The sequence below is a fragment of the Anastrepha obliqua genome, chromosome 1 (assembly GCF_027943255.1).
Source record: "Anastrepha obliqua isolate idAnaObli1 chromosome 1, idAnaObli1_1.0, whole genome shotgun sequence".
NCBI lineage: Eukaryota > Metazoa > Arthropoda > Insecta > Diptera > Tephritidae > Anastrepha > Anastrepha obliqua.
The window spans coordinates 50,124,909-50,142,741 of record NC_072892.1 but is presented as its reverse complement, the minus strand read 5'-3'; the positions used below and the strand labels follow the sequence as shown (position 1 = coordinate 50,142,741).

The 17,833-nt window shown below is 34.7% G+C and overlaps 1 protein-coding gene and 1 non-coding gene across 2 annotated transcripts in view; one reads left to right on the top strand and one right to left on the bottom strand.

Annotated features, from left to right (window-relative positions):
* Nucleotides 1-17,833, top strand: part of LOC129246726 (serine-rich adhesin for platelets) — a 76,857-nt gene that overhangs the window by 13,581 nt on the left and 45,443 nt on the right. The gene's annotated exons all lie outside the window — the stretch shown is intronic.
* Nucleotides 13,685-13,756, bottom strand: Trnap-ugg (transfer RNA proline (anticodon UGG)). The gene has a single exon. It is a non-coding gene; the product is annotated as a tRNA-Pro (tRNA).

Here is a 17,833-nt window from a genome sequence, read left to right as displayed (position 1 = left end):
AACGAAAGAAATAAGAACCGATGATGCCACCAGTGCTCGTATGAACTTCACAAACCATTTTTTTTTTTTTTTTTTTTTTGTTCAAAATAAATTTCTACGCTATCTTGCACTGTGCAAGAGCAGTAGGTGGCCATATCTGCAAAAGCCATTTTTATGCAACCTAAATCACGCGGCGGATCAATTAAAAATGCCTTAAGACACTCACTAAGGGCACTAGTTCGTTGAGCAATATTAATGAATCTAGCTGTGGTATCCTGTTGGGCCTTCATATTAGATCAAAGTAAGCCGTTGCTACCAATTACAAAATATTTTTTAAATTTATTTATTTTATATGAATTTAAAGCGCCAAGTTAATGGCCACGTAGTACTCAGAGCAAGTAATCACTGGGAGTATGCAGAGTTTTCTATTTCACTGTTCATATGTAACTGTCGGTCCGCTGCAATTTACTGTCAGCGCATAACTCATACTCAAAGTTTAAAGGACTTCTTGCCTACCTCGTACCTCAACAGCAGCAGTAAGCAAATAAAGAAATATTCAAGACGACAGCAGGAAGACACCATTTTGAATAACAAAATTATCAGCTGCGCAAACTTTCACCTTCAATCGAGAAAAATATGAAAAAATAAAAGATTTGCACCCCTCAGTAATACTAGAAAAAACAAAGGCAGCATAAAACTTATCCTTAAGCCAGTATGTATGCACAGCGCACGAAAAAATTCGGTCTATGCCCGCAAAGAGCACGCAAAAAACGCATATCTACCTTCTTCAGTTTTAGCTCGCGTTAGTTGACGCTTCTAAATTCATTTGGGACGGCATTATTAACACTTGACTAAATATGCATTTCTTGTGTCAACTCGCTGAAGTTGAAGAAAAACAACAAAAGGGGCATCAAGTTTTGCAGAATTTATTGGTTTTGGCAACAAAGTTGCTGAGAATGGTAAACTTGCGGTCAGAGATCGTAGTATGGGAGTTATACTACTTATAAATGTAGTGGTAATCTGGTTGAGCCGAAATTTTACACTCTTAAATGCTGAAATTTTTATTAATTTTTTAGTAAGTGTAGGGTGTTACAGTGCCTTAAAGGCAAAATTAAAATGTGATCAAAAAGAACGAAAGAAAAGGAAATCATTAACATTTTCAAATTTAAATACATACACCGTTGAAAAATCCACGCCACTCTCACTGCTTAGCATCTTTTGCAATAAAATGTATTACATATAAGGTAAAGTTTTATTAATTTCAGACTTCAGTTAGGCTACATATACCAGAGTTCACAATAATAGCTGCGCGACATGTTGTAAGTTTTGACTAATTATTTTTTATTTAATTTATTTACTTTTTTTTTAAATATAGTTCATACTGCAATAAAAACCATATAACTCAAAGTTTCAAGCTTTGTACAAAATTTTAAAAAATTCAACAAATTTGCATTAGAATTTCGAACTCTTATTGCCCCATCTCTATACTTTACTAGTGGGGAGACATACTTGGAACCGAATGCTGCTAGTTTGAGCCCACACACATCCTTCCTACCACCTGGTCCCACACTATTTATCTCTGTTTCATCGCTAAATAAATTATATCGACATTAACTCTGAGTGAATGAGATGTGGTCTCGAGAAAATTCTCCTCGACGATGCATCAAGAAGCTCTTCCCAATAAGATCATCTCGTTACAAGAGTCTGTCTTTATCAAAACGGGGATGCAGTAACTATTGGTTTCTTGCGGGATAGGCTGGCATGAATTTCAATCCATGCACCTCGAAGTGCACCAGCTCTTTCCTTTTCAAAAACAAAGGACTTTACAAAAATTGCTAGTTTGAACAGTTTTATCAGTTTCTACAGTTTTATGCTTCGAAAAATATTTCAGAGCATTAAAAACCATTCTTTTTAAGACCTTTAGTTGTATTGAAATTGCACTGTAAGGCAATACTTTACATAGAGCGGGCGTGTAATAATTTTTCTTCGGACATTACTAAGCAACGATCGAGCTTTGGCTTCGGTCATGTTTGGCTACAAAAGTTCAATATGTCTTCGGTTCGGTTTCGGTAAAAAACCGAACTTTGACAAAACATTTTTTTAAGATTTTTAGCTCAAAAATTGTAGGGACTTTTAGTTTTTGTAACAATTTTTTAATACTGGTTTCAAATCTCACATTTTTTGTTGAAAAAATTTGCTTTAGTGCGCATGAGATGAAAATGCGCTCAAGCTATTGGTCCCTTGTATGTTCAGTTTAGTTTAGGTTCGACTTCTGCATTAAAAATCGTACCTAAATTCGGCGCAAAATTTCCAGGAGTATATTTGATACCTTTTTCTTGAAACAATATTTCTCGAGACGTGGCTGATCAATTTTAAAAAGCAATGTTGCTTTCTCGAAGCAAATTATTGAGTTTTGAAAAATTAAAGCGGCTTCTATTGATGAAGCTGTTGTACGTTTTAATTTAACATTTTTGGGTAAAGTCATTTTATCAAATGAACTCCCTAAGCGGGTGCTTTTGGCTTTAGGAGGGGAATATTTCACATCTAAGAGTTCGCTTCTGATTAAAAGCAAGCAAAATTTCGCTAGATATTTTTTAATATTTAATTTTACAAGAAAGCGTAAGCAATAATTCATTTACAGGCTTGTAGTTAAAGAAATATTAAGCACAAGATAATAAATAATTTGGATAAATGTTGCCTTATTTTAGATAATAATTGGGAAATTTAAGTTTACAAATATATTCTGGGCAACAACGTGAAATTGAAGCAGAATTTTCCGGAATTGTCAGCTTGTCAGCTTCAACTCCATATAGGTGCGCTCTATGCAAAGTCTAATATAACTAGCCTAATGAAGACTCAACTCTGTGGTGATTTCCTCCAAAAAAATTTGGTATTATAGGCGCAGTAGCCAAATGTTTCTTTTAATTCATCTACGTTTTCTGGTTGTACTTTTCGAATTTGACTCCCACAACCAACTTTCTATCTTCTGTTAATTTGTTAATTAATCATCTGCCTCTGCTTCAATACTCCCATGTAACGCCTGAACTTTCGTCAGATGAGTCGGATTTTATTTGGCGTATTCGTTTTAGTTATTATTATTATTAGAAGGCCATTACGCACTGCGACCAGAGCTGATCTATTGTGAAAGGCCTATTTTGTAACCCTAGAGTTTTAGGCTTTTTAAAAATTTTAGCACAATTTTGGGTTTGTTGCTCCAAAGATTGCATGGAGATACTACGATACCACCAAGGTGATGAAGCTCTGTCTGCCCAACGCAGGACATTCACAAAGCACATGTTCTGAGCTTTCTATGTCCATTTCGCTAAAGCGGCAGACAGTGGTCTCAGATAGACCAATATTATTTAGATGATACCTCAAGCTGCAGTGACCTGTAAGATATCCTGTTAAAAGATGCAGATCTACTCTGCTTAGTGAGAGAAGCTTGTCAGATATTCCTTTGTTGGGACTTAGGAATAGTTTGGCTTGACGCTGACCGGCACAGTTTAGCCAGTGTGCGGTAAGTTTTCTTTCTTCCCATTTTCTAAGGAATTCATTAAGATGGCCTTTTGTGAGTCCACAGAAAGGCTCAGGACCAGTAAGTTGCATATTTGCTCCTTGTTTTGCAAGGTCATCAGCCATTTCATTTCCCTCATGTCCTTCATGTCCCGGAATCCAACATAGTGTTACTGTGTTGAGGTTTCCTAACGTGTTTAGGAGGTTTAGGCAATCGTTTACCAATTTAGAGGTGATGGTTGTTGATAGAAGGACTTTTAGAGCCACTTGGCTATCTGAAAGTATGTAGATGTGAGTACCTCTCATTTTCCTGCTAAGGCATTCCCTCACACATATTTCGATGGCATGTATTTCTGCCTGGAATATTGTTGGGTAGAATCCCATCGGAATTTATTTTTTGAATTTAGGCCCATTGATTCCTGCCCCTGTTATACCATTTTCCAATTTGGACCCATCAGTAAACCATAGCTGGGAGCCAGGTTTGAAAGTGATAGAGTTAGTTCTCCAGTCTGTTTGTTCATTAATTATAACTTGGAAGTTCTTGAAGAGTATTGGTTTGGGTGATAGTATATACTCCCTATAAAGAATGGGACTATGTAGGAAGCTTTCCAAGATCTTTAAATGTCCTTTCATATCCCCACTTTTAAGTTCAGATATACCTTTTAATCTTAAGGCACTCGAGCGAGCTTCCCTTTCAGTTAGAATTGGAAGCGGAGCACACCCAATGCATCCGTGGGACATGTTTTCATAGCCCCTGTAATACCAACACATATCAGGCGATGCAGTTTGTTTAATTCGTTTGCTGCCTTTCTTTGCTTGACCTTGGGCCACCATGCTAAGGATGCATAAATGACTATGGGTTTCACAACTGTGGTGAATGTCCAGAAGGTCATTCTAGGGTTTAGTCCCCATGTCTTACCAAAAAGCCTTGTGCAGGCAAAGAATGCCCTTGTGGCTTTTGAAGTAACTCTCTCAATATGGGAATTCCACGTAAGCGTTTTGTCAAGACTGACGCCAAGATAGTTCGCTTCTGTCGAGAGTTGAAGTGTTGTTCCATTAAGGGTCGGACATTTGAGATTTATGTTCCTTCTCCTAGTAAACGGTAGAAGTGTTGTTTTGGATGGGTTAATGGAGAACCCTTTTTCCGTGTAAATGTCCGGGCATGTACTTTGTGTGGAAGGAAAAGCGTGACACCGCAGCGAAAAAAAAGTCAAAAATTAATGGTATTTTTAAGTCACTTGCGACCTGCACTTTATTGTACTCAAATTCAATAGGCTGTAAAACTGAACACGCAGAAAAATTCTAAAAACTCTGATTAAAAAACTTTAAAAAAAATTTACAAAATTTGAATCTTTGCATTATATGGCTTTTGTGACCCATTCAGATAATAATTAGGGATCAGTTTTGTACATCAACTTTGTTACTCTGACATTATAGTATATTCACAAATATTTGTTTCTGATTTTTTATTCATTTCATCCTATTCTTAGCTATTTCATATTTTATGGAAAAAAAAGTATTTAAAAAAAATCGAAAACTCGTATACAACAGCACAGAATAAAGCTGGTTACTGCAATATTATATAATTCAAAATTATTAAACACCTTCTTGTATAACAAATTGTCTACACTAGTCTACACGAAAAAAGTTCTTTGTTAAAGTATTTTTAGACTAATTTGGGGGCGTTGAACACGAAAATGACTTAAATTACACAGGCCTGCAAAATCTCGCTTTTTTACAGCTTTTAAAACCGCTATGGGTGTTTCTTGAAGGTTTTTTTATGCTGAAAACGAATATGACCTTGAAAATGCTCCAGCACGTCAGGATTTTTGGCAATTTGAGGTTAAACAGTAAAAAAATGCAGATTTTGGCCATTTTTTAAATTTTTTTTTTAGCAAGGTAAAGTTTTTTTTTTAATTTTCCACAGCGGCATCGCAAAGTACTACTCTTTAGCTTCAAGGTCCTTTTTTAAAAATATTTTTACGATTAATATAAACAAAGTTATTCTATTTTGAATTGGAGACTTTTAGATATGCAAATTCCACCTTTATAACTCTCTAACGCCCCTGTAAAGGGCGAATTCAAAATAGTATAACTTTTTTTATATTAATCGCAAAAATATTTTTAAAAATGGGTTTTAAAGCTGAAGACGAGTACTTTGCGATGCCGTTGTGGAAAATTAAAAAAAACTTTACCTTGTTCAAAAAATAATTTAAAAAATGGTCAAAATCTGCATTTTTTGACTATTTAACCTCAAATTGCCAAAAATCCTGAGGTGCTGGAGCATTTTCAAGGTCATATTCGTTTTCAGCATTAAAAAACCTTCAAGAAACACCCATAGCCGTTTTAGAAACTGTACATCGCAGGACTGTGAAATATATCCGATACATTTTGGTACATAAACCTTAATTTTACTTAATTGTAAAATGTGAAAAATTGATGGGTGATATAACTTTTTAGTAATTTTTTTCGTAATCAGGACACCAAATTACAAAGTAATAGTTAAAATTATCGAAAAAGTTTTTTGGTTGTTGGCCTGTGTTATTATTAATATTTTTTAAACTCCAGAAAAGCGAATAAATTGGTAATTGATATTGTTATTTTTTTTATGGGAATAGTACTTTTCGAGTTACGTGTGTTTGACAGGCATCAGTTCAATATCGCATCATTTTGTATCGAAAATGTGAAGCCCAATGAATTTTTTCTCCAATATATTTTGATATTTTTTATCTATAAATATAAAAAACTGACTTACTTTTTCATTTTTTTTCTTTTCTTAAATTTGATTTTTTAATGTTGAGTCAACTGGGCATATTTTCCAGTAGCTGATGCGTGTGAAAATAAAAAATAATGATGCTTTCTATTTTTTTCGAAATTTTGTATTTTTATTTATTTATTTATTTTTTTTTTTCAGTTTAAAAACTTTGTAAGAAATATAACTAAACATTTAAAATAAAAGAGAAAAGAAAAGAAAATTTCAAGCCTAAGAGCACCCAAATTGGACAGACAGTAAATAGTCTAAAAACACTTTTTTAACGAGATACTAATTTTTAAGAAAATATTTGTATGCTATGTTTTTTTTAATTGCATTGAATTTCCTCCAATTTAATTTGAATAAAAAAATGAAACTGCTAAAAAAATAATTTGCCATTAGGATTTTACGTTTTATTGCTCACACAAAACATAAAAATTACAAAAAATATTCGGTGTGACTACTCGACTTCAATATCCTACTTAGACTGAAACCACCAAATAATCGTAAAGTATATTACTTGAGTAGATTTCATCTGACTGAGCGCTCAAAGGCATGCGCACCAAAACATTTCAAGCGAATTTCATTCATAATAATTTGGCGCGTTGCAATTTTACGCTCTTTGGCACCGAATGCGCTCTCTGATGCCAACTCGTGTCATTTTACGAAACGTGTTAAGCACGTGCTGCCGCACAATTCGATTACAATAACAAAGTTACACTTACTTTAGGTTTTAATTGGATCAACACCACGTGATACTGATGCTGACTCGATTTTTCACCCGACACTCTCCTTGCTACACACTCTTGCACTTTACATACTTGTATTATTTGATTCTCACTGGTGTAGAATTTTGCGCTCAGTATTCACCGCAGACCCACCCACTATGCTATGGTTTTGTTTTTCTTTTTTCTATCATGAGTTTATGTTGTTTTTTTTATTCTATTGTTTCGTTTTGTTTTGATTTTGGAGTTTTGTTTTGTATTTATTTATGTAGTTTTTGATTTTTGTTTCTTTCGTATGTGACTCGTCTTTACCGAGGGTTGGTCGTTCTCAGTGTTATGTGCGAATGTAAAATTATATCTTTTCATTTTTATTGCTCTGTTTATCTTTTTGTTGTTGTGTGCTATTGTGTTTGAACAGAGTTCGCTGTTGGTACGGCTGCCTCGCCCCTATAACTGTGCTATGTATGAATGTATGTTTGTAGCTTTGTTTATGCGGGTATCCTGCTGTTGCTGCTGCTGCTAAGTGGCTACCTTCATACCCAGAGACTTTTTGGTTGTTGTCTGCTTTTCGTGGGTCCGGCCAGCGTGTGACGTTCGGTGAATTGGCATTTCATCGCACGACAGCTCCCAAATCGGTCGTTATTATCACCGTCGTTGCTGCGTGTCGCATCGGTTCACGGATGCTTTCACATCCTCAAAGTCGGCACGGTATTTTTTCTAACGGCCTAAAACATGGGTAGTAATTTTTTCCCCTGCTGGCCCACAGTTTCGGTTGCTTCGTTGTCAACATCAACCTAATCAGTGTGTATGGCCGTTTCCGGCTTTGATATCAACGCGACGCAACAAATTCGCACGCGTTCCTTTTTCCACATCCACTATGGTATGGATGATGTGTGTTTGGTCCAACAGCGCGACGGAACGCGAACTGGTTAATGGATATTTAAGTGGGTGTTAATTTTTTGTGTTGTGTGGTGTGCTTTTATTTGGCCATTTTGTTGCCGGAAGTTAATGTGAGTCATAAATAATTAAGCGTTTTTAGTGTGGTGGCCTTTTTCGTGGTGTGTTGCATACGTGATTGAAATTTTTTTTTTTTGCAATATACCTTTTTGCTAAACTTGTGTAAAAGAGTATCGATCATTGATTGAGTGTCAGCTGTGATGATATTTTAAGTTTATTGTAACGCAATTTGATTGCAACTAATTGGCATAAATGACTGATTTTCAAAATTGAAGACTGTATTTTATCGAAATTAAAAAAGGCAACATAGTTGCGTCAGTAATTTAGTTTAAAACGAAAGTAAACTCAAAAAAATGCTAACATTTGAAATGTTAACTTGAAACAATACAGCAAAAAGTATAAAAAAGTAAATATATAAGTAAAAGTACTTTGTAATGTGAAATTTTTGTGAAGAAAACCAAAAGGACTAACAAATAATGCTAATTGGCTTAAAGGACCGATTTTCAAAATTGAAGACTGTATTTTATCAAAATTAAAAAGGCAACATAGTTGCAGTAGTAATTTTCTTTGAAGCGAAAGTGAACTTAAAAAATCACTTAAACTTGAAACGAATGCAATAAAATTATAAAAAAATAAATAAATAAGTAAATAAGTAAAAGTGCTTTGTAATGCGAAAAATGTCGAAAAAAACTAAAAATATTAACAAGTAAAACTAATTGATGTGAATTTAAAAATCTAAAAAGTTAATGTATGCACAAAGGTTATCTGTTTCCAATACAGAAAAATATAATAAAAGTGAAAGGTGAGCGTAGTTGATAAAATCAAAATTTATATCTCTCATTTGCTGCAAGAGTGTCTTAATCAAAAAAAAAATATTTTCTTATATCAGCTCTTCTTTATGCTGTTTAAAAAAATTATGGCGATATATTTTAACAGCGTCTCATTAGAAGGAAATGTGTCTTTACTTTTACTTAAGGATAAAAATAGTAAATTGAAAACTTTAATCCATTTTTCTTGAATTTTGATTTTTTGAGTTATGATGTTCTGCCAGCAAGCGAGTGATACGGTTGCATATGCATGCTTAAGGTCCTTTTGGAAGTTGTTATTCTTATTTTAATTAAGTACAAGTCGATAGCTCCAGCTGCTAGTTGTCTCATATAAATAATTAAAAAAAAAATTCATTAAAGTTGGTACCCCCACGTTCATAAGAAAAATGCAAGTTTTTTAAATTAATAATAGAAATAGAGGTACTTAGTGATTTTAATAAAAATGCTGTGAAAAGTTTAATAAAAAACCCCTGTGTCCACCATGATTGTCACTTACTTTGTGTATTTGATTTGACATAGAATTGACAGTCCTACGACAGGTTTCTGCGATATTGTTCTTTGATTTTTTGCCATAAATGCTTCTTATTTTTGGCTGTTACCTTCCCGATTCGCTTCTTTGAATCTTTCCAAAGGTTTTCAATAGCGTTTAGGTCGAGTGACAGGCTTGGCCAATACATAATTTTAGCATTATTTTGTAAAAACCATTCACGTACTAACATTGAAGAGCGAAAGGTCGAGCTGTCTTGCATAAAAGGCACTGAAGTGGCATATTCTCCTCGGTAAATTCTAGCATTACTTCTTGAAATATGTCCTTCTAAATAAATTTGTCCATTTTATTGGTTAAGAGGTGAATAGATCCTACTCCATACCAAGAGAATCATCCCAAATAATTATGTTGCCGCCACCGTGCTTAAATTTTTTTTTATCGCAGTGAAAACTCTTGTTCTTTAGGGCATCTGATTTTTCTCCTTCCATTGTTTCCAATTAAATTAATTTTTATTTCGTCGTTCCAAAGCAGGTGATACCAATTTTTCATACTCTCTGATCCACACCAAAACGTTTCCTCTTCCTTAGAATTGTTTGTTGTAACAGAGGAACTTTACGAGCTATTCTGCCTGGCAGGTTCATGTTGTGCAATCGACGCCATACAGTTCTCCTTGATACTACTTTGTTGGTTTGTTGGCAATGGCCTTTGAGGTCTTAAAAAGATCCCCTTGGCAAGTGGAACAAATTAAATTATCAGTAGTGCAAGTCGTTATCCTTTTGCCATCACGTCCTTTTATGTATTTTTTGGGCTGAATGGCATTTACAACAAAATTTTTGGACCGTCCAATTGACTCAGCGATAAATTTGTACCAATTTTTTTTTCTTTTCGAAGATTGTTAACAAGCCTCCCCACCACAACTGTTCACTGCTACAAAAATTCATATTACTTATTACTTATTTGTAATGAACGAGCTGAATTAGCTGAAGGCTGCTTATGTTATATAAAATATTTTTCACTTAATTAAAGTCACTTAAATCACTTAATTAAAGTTATCCGCAAAGTACTTATTTTAGTGGTCATAAAAAATTACACACCGCGGCAGTGATGCCATCTGTAGAAAAAGTGAAATTTCATTATAGCTTACATTTTTTCTGAGTAGCACAAGGAAATCGATAGATACAGGCAGCGTACCTATTCAATGGTATTGTATTTCATATGTGTATGTATTTATATTTACACAAGTAAAAGTTAAAATGTCTAAGGCAAAAAAAGATACGTTGAAAATCGGGAAGTAACACGATTCCATATACGAGGGTTGTCATTTATAAATTGTCTGCACCCAATAATGAAAACACAGTAAAATAATAATTAAAAAAGGAGTTTATTGTGTTCCAAAATATTGTCCTTGGAAATCAATACACTTCTGCATTCGCTTGAACTAATTTCCAAAGCTCTTTTGCCATTCAGAAGTTGATGTATTCAAAACCAGCATTAAAGCCTCATCAAAAATAAAGCATTAGATGCTAAAATCGGAGCTGGAGGCAGATGTCTTAGTAATTCGATATTTTGAGTGCTCAAAAACTCTTGTGTGAACCGATATGTGAGACCTAGCTTTGTCTTGGTGAAGGATGATTCGTCTTCGGCGGTTGGTTTTCTTTACTTCCGTTAACATTTGGCAAAAAAATCTTTGCGTACCACTCAGCATTGACTGTTTTAAGTTTCTATAGTGGTACAGTTGCGACATGACCAGATTTTCTGAAAACAACACGACGACCATTTACTTTGAGGTGTTTCTTCCGCCAACAACTTTTGTTGTCGTTTGTTGCTTTATTTCCCGCTCATATGCATAAATCTAAGATTCGTCATCTGTTACGAGATAATAGATGCACTTTGAACCACCGCGGTTGCATTTATTTTCACCAATCGACATGAGTCCTTCGTGCAATTATCAAATTGTGCGCTATGCAACGAGAACAAATCTTAAGGACCAAATGTTCATGCAATATTGAAAGTATGCTAGTCCCACTAATTAGCCCACGGATGTCCCTATATGTCACATAACGATCTTGTCTTATCAATAGACGCACAGTATCGATTTTTTCTGGCACAACAACCGTTTTTGGACGGCCTTCACGAAATTCATCCTGCAAGGATCGACAGCCACGTTGGAACTCAAATGCACCAGCGTTTCAGTGACTAAATGTGGTGCTTCAACGCCAAATGTAGAAGTAAATAGATCAATGCACTCCACTCTCGTCGAAAATCGTAATAAATCATCACACGAAAATTTTCCGTATTTTGGGTCAGACGAGTTTTTCAACTCACTGAAAAAGTAACAAATAAGGCTGGTAGGTGAGAACGTTGTAAATATATGCTCCAAAATACCAAGCTTTTCGATAAAGAGCAAAGGCGAGCCTGTTAAAAGACAACCATCGTAACCAACGATAATTTTCGAAAATGCCTAAAATTTGATATTTCACTAACCATTGAAAAAAAAAAATTACTCGGCGAGAAATAAATAGTCTTTAAGAGTCTATTGTTTATAATAAAAGTGAAGGGTTCACAATTTATAAATAATATTTTCCAAATATCTCGCGCGTATTCGCTTGGAAATTTTAATCATTTCGATGAAATTTTCGATGACATTTAGGCATAATACGGGCTATAGCTAGGCAATTTTGCACCGAGTGTAATAAAGTAAAAAAGATTCAACTATTTCTGATTTATTCACATAAACCCTATCTTTGAGATGACCCCACAGAAATAGCCCAAAGACTTTGAATTGGTGACTTAGCGCCCAAATTGCTCCAGAATACATAACGTAAAAATATTCTTCACAGGAATTTCGTACGAGGTTAGATGTTATCGTCTTAGCATTGTTCCTGCTTATGTTATGGAAGATAACTCAAGCAGGAGGGATCTTTTTCAGGTGTTCTTTGCCCGGCCGCGGCTTCTGGTTCCAATCTAGGGCCATTTTTGTGACGCTGTGGCGCGGTTTTCTAAGAGCGTGGCCTATCCAACTTCATTTCCTGCATGTTAGGGGCCAGAATATTCTGCATATTGTCCTCAAGCATTTGTTGGTGAAGCATTGAAGTTTCTGCGTAATCGTTTTCGAAAAAAGCTTAGTTTCCATATATCAGCCTCGACTTGACACATGCGTTGAATGTCCTCAGCTTGGAGTTTCTGGTAATTTGCGAGTTTGCCCAAATCATAAGCGACCGAATGCAGCCTTTGCCTTACTCAGCTCCGCCGTCCGCTGCTATAGTGCAGCCCAGGTAGCGAACTCCACTTCTTTGCCATCTATCGTTACGGGGTTATTGTTGGTGTGATTGATTCCAATGCCCTCGTTTTTGCGACGTTTACTTCAAGCCCGAGTTTGCGTGCCACCGTTACTAGTTCGTCCGTCTTCGCTTGTATTCCGTCAATAATGCGGCACAAAAAACATTTACCTTTTTTTACATCCCGTAATTAAACGATAGCACCTAAACATTTTGACCAGTTTTGACTATTTTTCTTGCTTTTTAAAGTTCATTATTTTTACATGAAGAAAATGCGCAAAACCGTGAAGAAAAAAATTTAAAAAAATCAACAGGTTTTTTAGCAACTTCAAACTTGCACTTTATTGTACTAAAATTTAATAAACTATAAAACTGCATACCAAAATTGTTTGTAGATATTCTGATTAAAAACCATGGAATTGGTATGAAAAATTGTTGGAGTTTTTCTAATTATTGTCTATAGTTTGAAGCATGGATTTATATGGCTTTTGTTAGATAATGGGCTATACTTTTATAAAAAAAATTAACATTCACAGAAAAAAAAATAGGAATAAACATAATGCTGATGTATGATACTATCATTTGTCGTGGGTTCTATATCATTATCCGTTGACGTAAATCTCCTTTCCAGCCCGATTTTCCGAAAAAAATGGGTAATGACACTTCGAGATCACAATACTCACCAAACGGAAATGATGAACGTACATTGGTGTTTTTATGTCCTGTATCCAGCCAGTCCATGAAACACCAAATGATAGAAAAAGTTTTCTTTCTCTCAATTATATACATATGTATATATATACTCGAATATCGAGCCAGCCCAATAAATTTTTCGACACATTTTTTTTATTCCTGGCTCCGTTGAGCCAACGTCCGAAAATATCCATATTTTTGAGAAATGTAGTTTTCACTGATCCATTTTGCAAACGAAATTGTTTCAGAAAAATTTAACATCGTAACATCTGTCAAAAGTAGCGCTATAGCAGCTGTCAGCATAGCAGGGTGTCCGAATTTCTTACTTTTGTCAACTATTTGCTGCATTATTACTTGCGTGCCAGACCAAAGTTTAAAAAAATTTTACTAAAGTAAAAGAATTCATTTCGCTGCTCTTCACTATATTCTAGTGAAGATACAATTTTTGAATTTTTTCTAAAAAAAAGTCGTTCGGGCTCAACCGGGATTTGAACCCGGGACCTCTCGCACCCAAAGCGAGAATCATACCCCTAGACCATTGAGCCGCTTATCTTACCAATTTTTAAACTTATACATGATACACATACATATGTGTACATTGTTGTTGTATCTACATATGTCTGATTGGTATAATCATTTGCATGTTTTTGCTGAAGTACAAATTATCTCGCTCATTAATGTCTCTGTTTATAGTGACAACAATTCGGTCTATAAGCAGATATCATCGTCGCCGCGGCAAAAGCTGCTAACGCCACATTTTGATCCAAATAACTAACTTCTTGTTCATTTATAACTTAAAACGTAGTGAAAAAAAACTATATTTTCCAAGGTCAATAAAAATAGTAAAAAAACGTATTTTCAAGCTTTGACGGTAGTTCGCAGTTATTACTTAATGATGTTTTCTGGCTCTACTGTAAAATTTTACTAAAAGGTGTTAGCAGCTTTTACCGCGGGCGGAAAATATAAAAGATTTTTAAGTAAGTAAAAAACGCAAAAAATTTAAAATTCTTGTTTTAAAAATGCGGTTGGCCCATTTTTCCTTCGTTGCTTTTTCGAATCATAATTTAAAATGGTTTTTTAATATTTTTATAATTAAGTAAAACTAACTTCATTAAAAAAGTTTTATAATAAACTAACTTCATTAAAAAAGTATCATATCTATAACAGAACTTATGGCAGGACTAAAGCGTTACATACTAATTATACGGGGTCCGGCACTCGAAGTGTAACCAACGACAAAGGACATAAATTTAGTTTGGAAAATTACTTTTATTCAATTCAAAGTAAAAAATGTGTGAAAATAATACAAAATTAAGAATCAATTTACTTTTGCTCGATGGTGCGATAAACAAAAACTTTATTTACTTTACGGTGCTCAAGCTCTCGAACAATTGCTGGTTGTAATTTTCCAGCCAAATATAATGCAATTACACAATTACGTCTGAAATCCATTACTGATTTACTTTTTCCCCGTTTGCTCTCGGCGAAATGCCTCCGCGGGCTCGTAAACAATACTCTGAACTGTCATTTAGTCAACTAACAGACAGTTGATGGCCGTGCATCAGCTGCGCGAGCGGTCTGAAGTTGGTTACACTTCGAGTACCAGACCCTGTAGATGGGCAAAATACGTAATTTTTGTGCTTGACGGAAATTTTCTGTTAATTTCAGCCCACATTTTGAGCGTCTTCATACTTACACACCAGTCCATTCAATTGGACTATAAAACTACACAGCCAGAAGTTTTCTAAAGATTCCAATAAAAAACTTGAAAATTTTGTAGACAATTTTGTTAAATTTTTGGGAATTTCGGCAAAGTTTGAAGCTTTGATTTGTTTATAACGTATTTGTTATAAAATGAATATTATTTTTATAAATAATTAAAGAAAAAATGTATCACGAAAAACATTGTAAAAATCCCTTAACCATGAATACAGTACATTTTGTGGTATTTACAAAGAACTACAAAAACACTGTGAGGAAAATGCATCTGACGACGATCTGGCTGCTGAAACTCCTGTCTTGAAAATAGCAAAAAACCATGCAACAACAGATGAAGCTGAAGAACCTTTTTTGAATCCATTAATGTGTAATTAAGGATTTATTTAAGAAAAATCAGAAAATAAAAAGTGGGATGCTTAAAATTTTTGGAACAAAGCGAGGAAACTTGCCACTCTTAAGAAATATTTCAAGTCAAATCTTATTATTTATTTATTTTTATTTATTTTTTTTTTAATTAATTTGTACAATAAATAAATATTCTACAAATTCAATACAACTCGCAGCGCTAGCGATAGATGCCTTCGGCTGAAGGAAATTTTAAACACACCACCTAGCTCTGAAAGAATATTTTCCGTGTGAGGACGAATTCGAAAAGAAAGCCGATTTTGAAAAAAAAGGATTCTCGATTTTATTTCAAATAAATAGTAGCTTTAATATCTAGACGAATTTTTTTTAAGTATATAATACATGGTGTTAAACATTTTTTTTAATAATTAACCCTTTCGCGGACAATAGTATTTGGTATGAAGTTTCGGTGGCCGTCCTGCCCCTATGTTTCTACACAAATTTAACGGAGTTTGCCGGTTTGTCCGCGAAACGCTTAAGGATGTAATAGTGTGGACCAAAGGAAGCCAAAGAGTCTTAGTAAACATGGGTCCACAGATTAACTGTTCTTGAGATATGGATCCCACTTAAATATTTTACATACATTTTTTTAATACCCTGCGTAAAAATATATTTATATGGAATGCCATTTATATAATTATACAATAATTTCAATTGTAAAAAAGTTTCGTAAAGAAGTATGCGTGATTTAAAACGAGACATCGTGAGCGTGCCTGAGTCAAAAACATATCAAAAAACGGGGGTGTGCTTGACTTTTAAAATCGCCACGTGCCCTTCTCTAACCCGAGTGCTAAATATTTTTGTTTTTTTGCTGCATATTGAAGTATTTGATCTGCACTAGGTTCATAATCGTTTAATCACCCGTTTGGTGATGCGGATCTGCAATTTGACAAAGTGCAATACGACTTTTTTGTACAATTAAGAACCGATTTATGCCGACAGCCATTGGAAATGTGCTGAAAAATTAGGTTAATTTGCTACTACAAAACTTAGACGAGCTATTTGCAATTAATCGATCTATAATTCACCTTCTTTCAATGAATTCTTCAAACAAAGCCAAGAAATCGAACAAAATGTTAAGCGTTGCTCAGTCTTCTATCACGAATCATTGTAACGTTCTGGACATGTGAATTTTCCTAATAAGATACCCTCAAACAATCAATCAAAAATTTTTACTTAATCCTTTACTCCGACTGTCAAGCGACAATTAGGATCCTAAACTCGCTGAAGATACACTCGGAGCTACGTAGTCGGGGGAGAGCTTGACTTCCCTTTCAACCGCATCCGAATACCTGAGCTTATCATATCGCTATGGTGAGGTAGCTAGCTATACACGGGATACGTGTATATCAATTCTTAATGAGTTGGCTAAAAGTTGCACTATGAACGTTATCTGGGTTGCTGGCCACAGAGATGTTCCTGGAATTTGCATCGCAGATGAGCTGACTTGGAGGGATCAGTCAAATCTGCCCAATATGTGGACATCTCTTTATCCTCATACAAGCAGTGGGTCAAATCGGTCTACACCCACTTATCAGATAACTGGACAAATTTGGCCCAGAAGGAATGAGTACAAAACTATGTGCCTCATCAATCTAGACCGGCCTTTCATTAGTACGGTGGTTGGTATCATCACCGAGAAACATATAGAGATCCCCTAAACTTGCTTCTGTCGCAGCTGCAGAAGCGAAGAGGAGGTGAAGAGCGTTGAACACTTTCTCTGACACTGTCCCGCTCTGCTAAAATCGCTGTCTAAAATCTTACTTCTTTTGATGTGTAGCGGAATTGGAATCGACAGTCATTCACAGTATTTTAACGTTTATCTGAGAGATGAAGTGGTGAACGTAGTGAACATTGGGATTTAGAAGGGGAACTTTAGTCCAAACCAGTGGTATCACAATGGGCCTTCAGGTCTAAGTGGACTCCCTCTACACCCTTATGAAGAGTGGCAACCATCTTATCCTAATTTACATGTTTTGTTCGGTTCAGTGCTTATAAAACGAGAGACACAGAATAAATATTATTATTATTTTGGAAAAATACCTGTCATTCAAATTTATTTTTTGACGAGTTTCAAATTTTCAAAGTAATTAATATGTTTTGACACTAACTGTAAATTAGATTTAAATGAATGTGCGCGCTAATTTATGCGAATTATGTACTTTTTGAATTAAAAAACAATCCACTTACTCCACTTTAATGATAAATTCTTCTTCTCGATTGGCGCGATGCCTCCTTAAGCGATTTTGGCCAAGTTTAAAAAAGCGCTCCAGCCGTTTTTTCTTTCTCAAGCTAACCGGCGCCAGTTTGACAGTAATAATTAAATTTTATAGTAAAAAGACCCCTTTTAATGAAACTTAACTTTTTTTACTTATTGCCATGAAAATAGCTTAGCTGATTTAAAATAAGTTACTTTATTAACTAATTAATTTTTGAATAAAAATCTTCAAGAAATTTATTTATTTATTAAATCTTTAGCAAAACTTAATAAATTTATT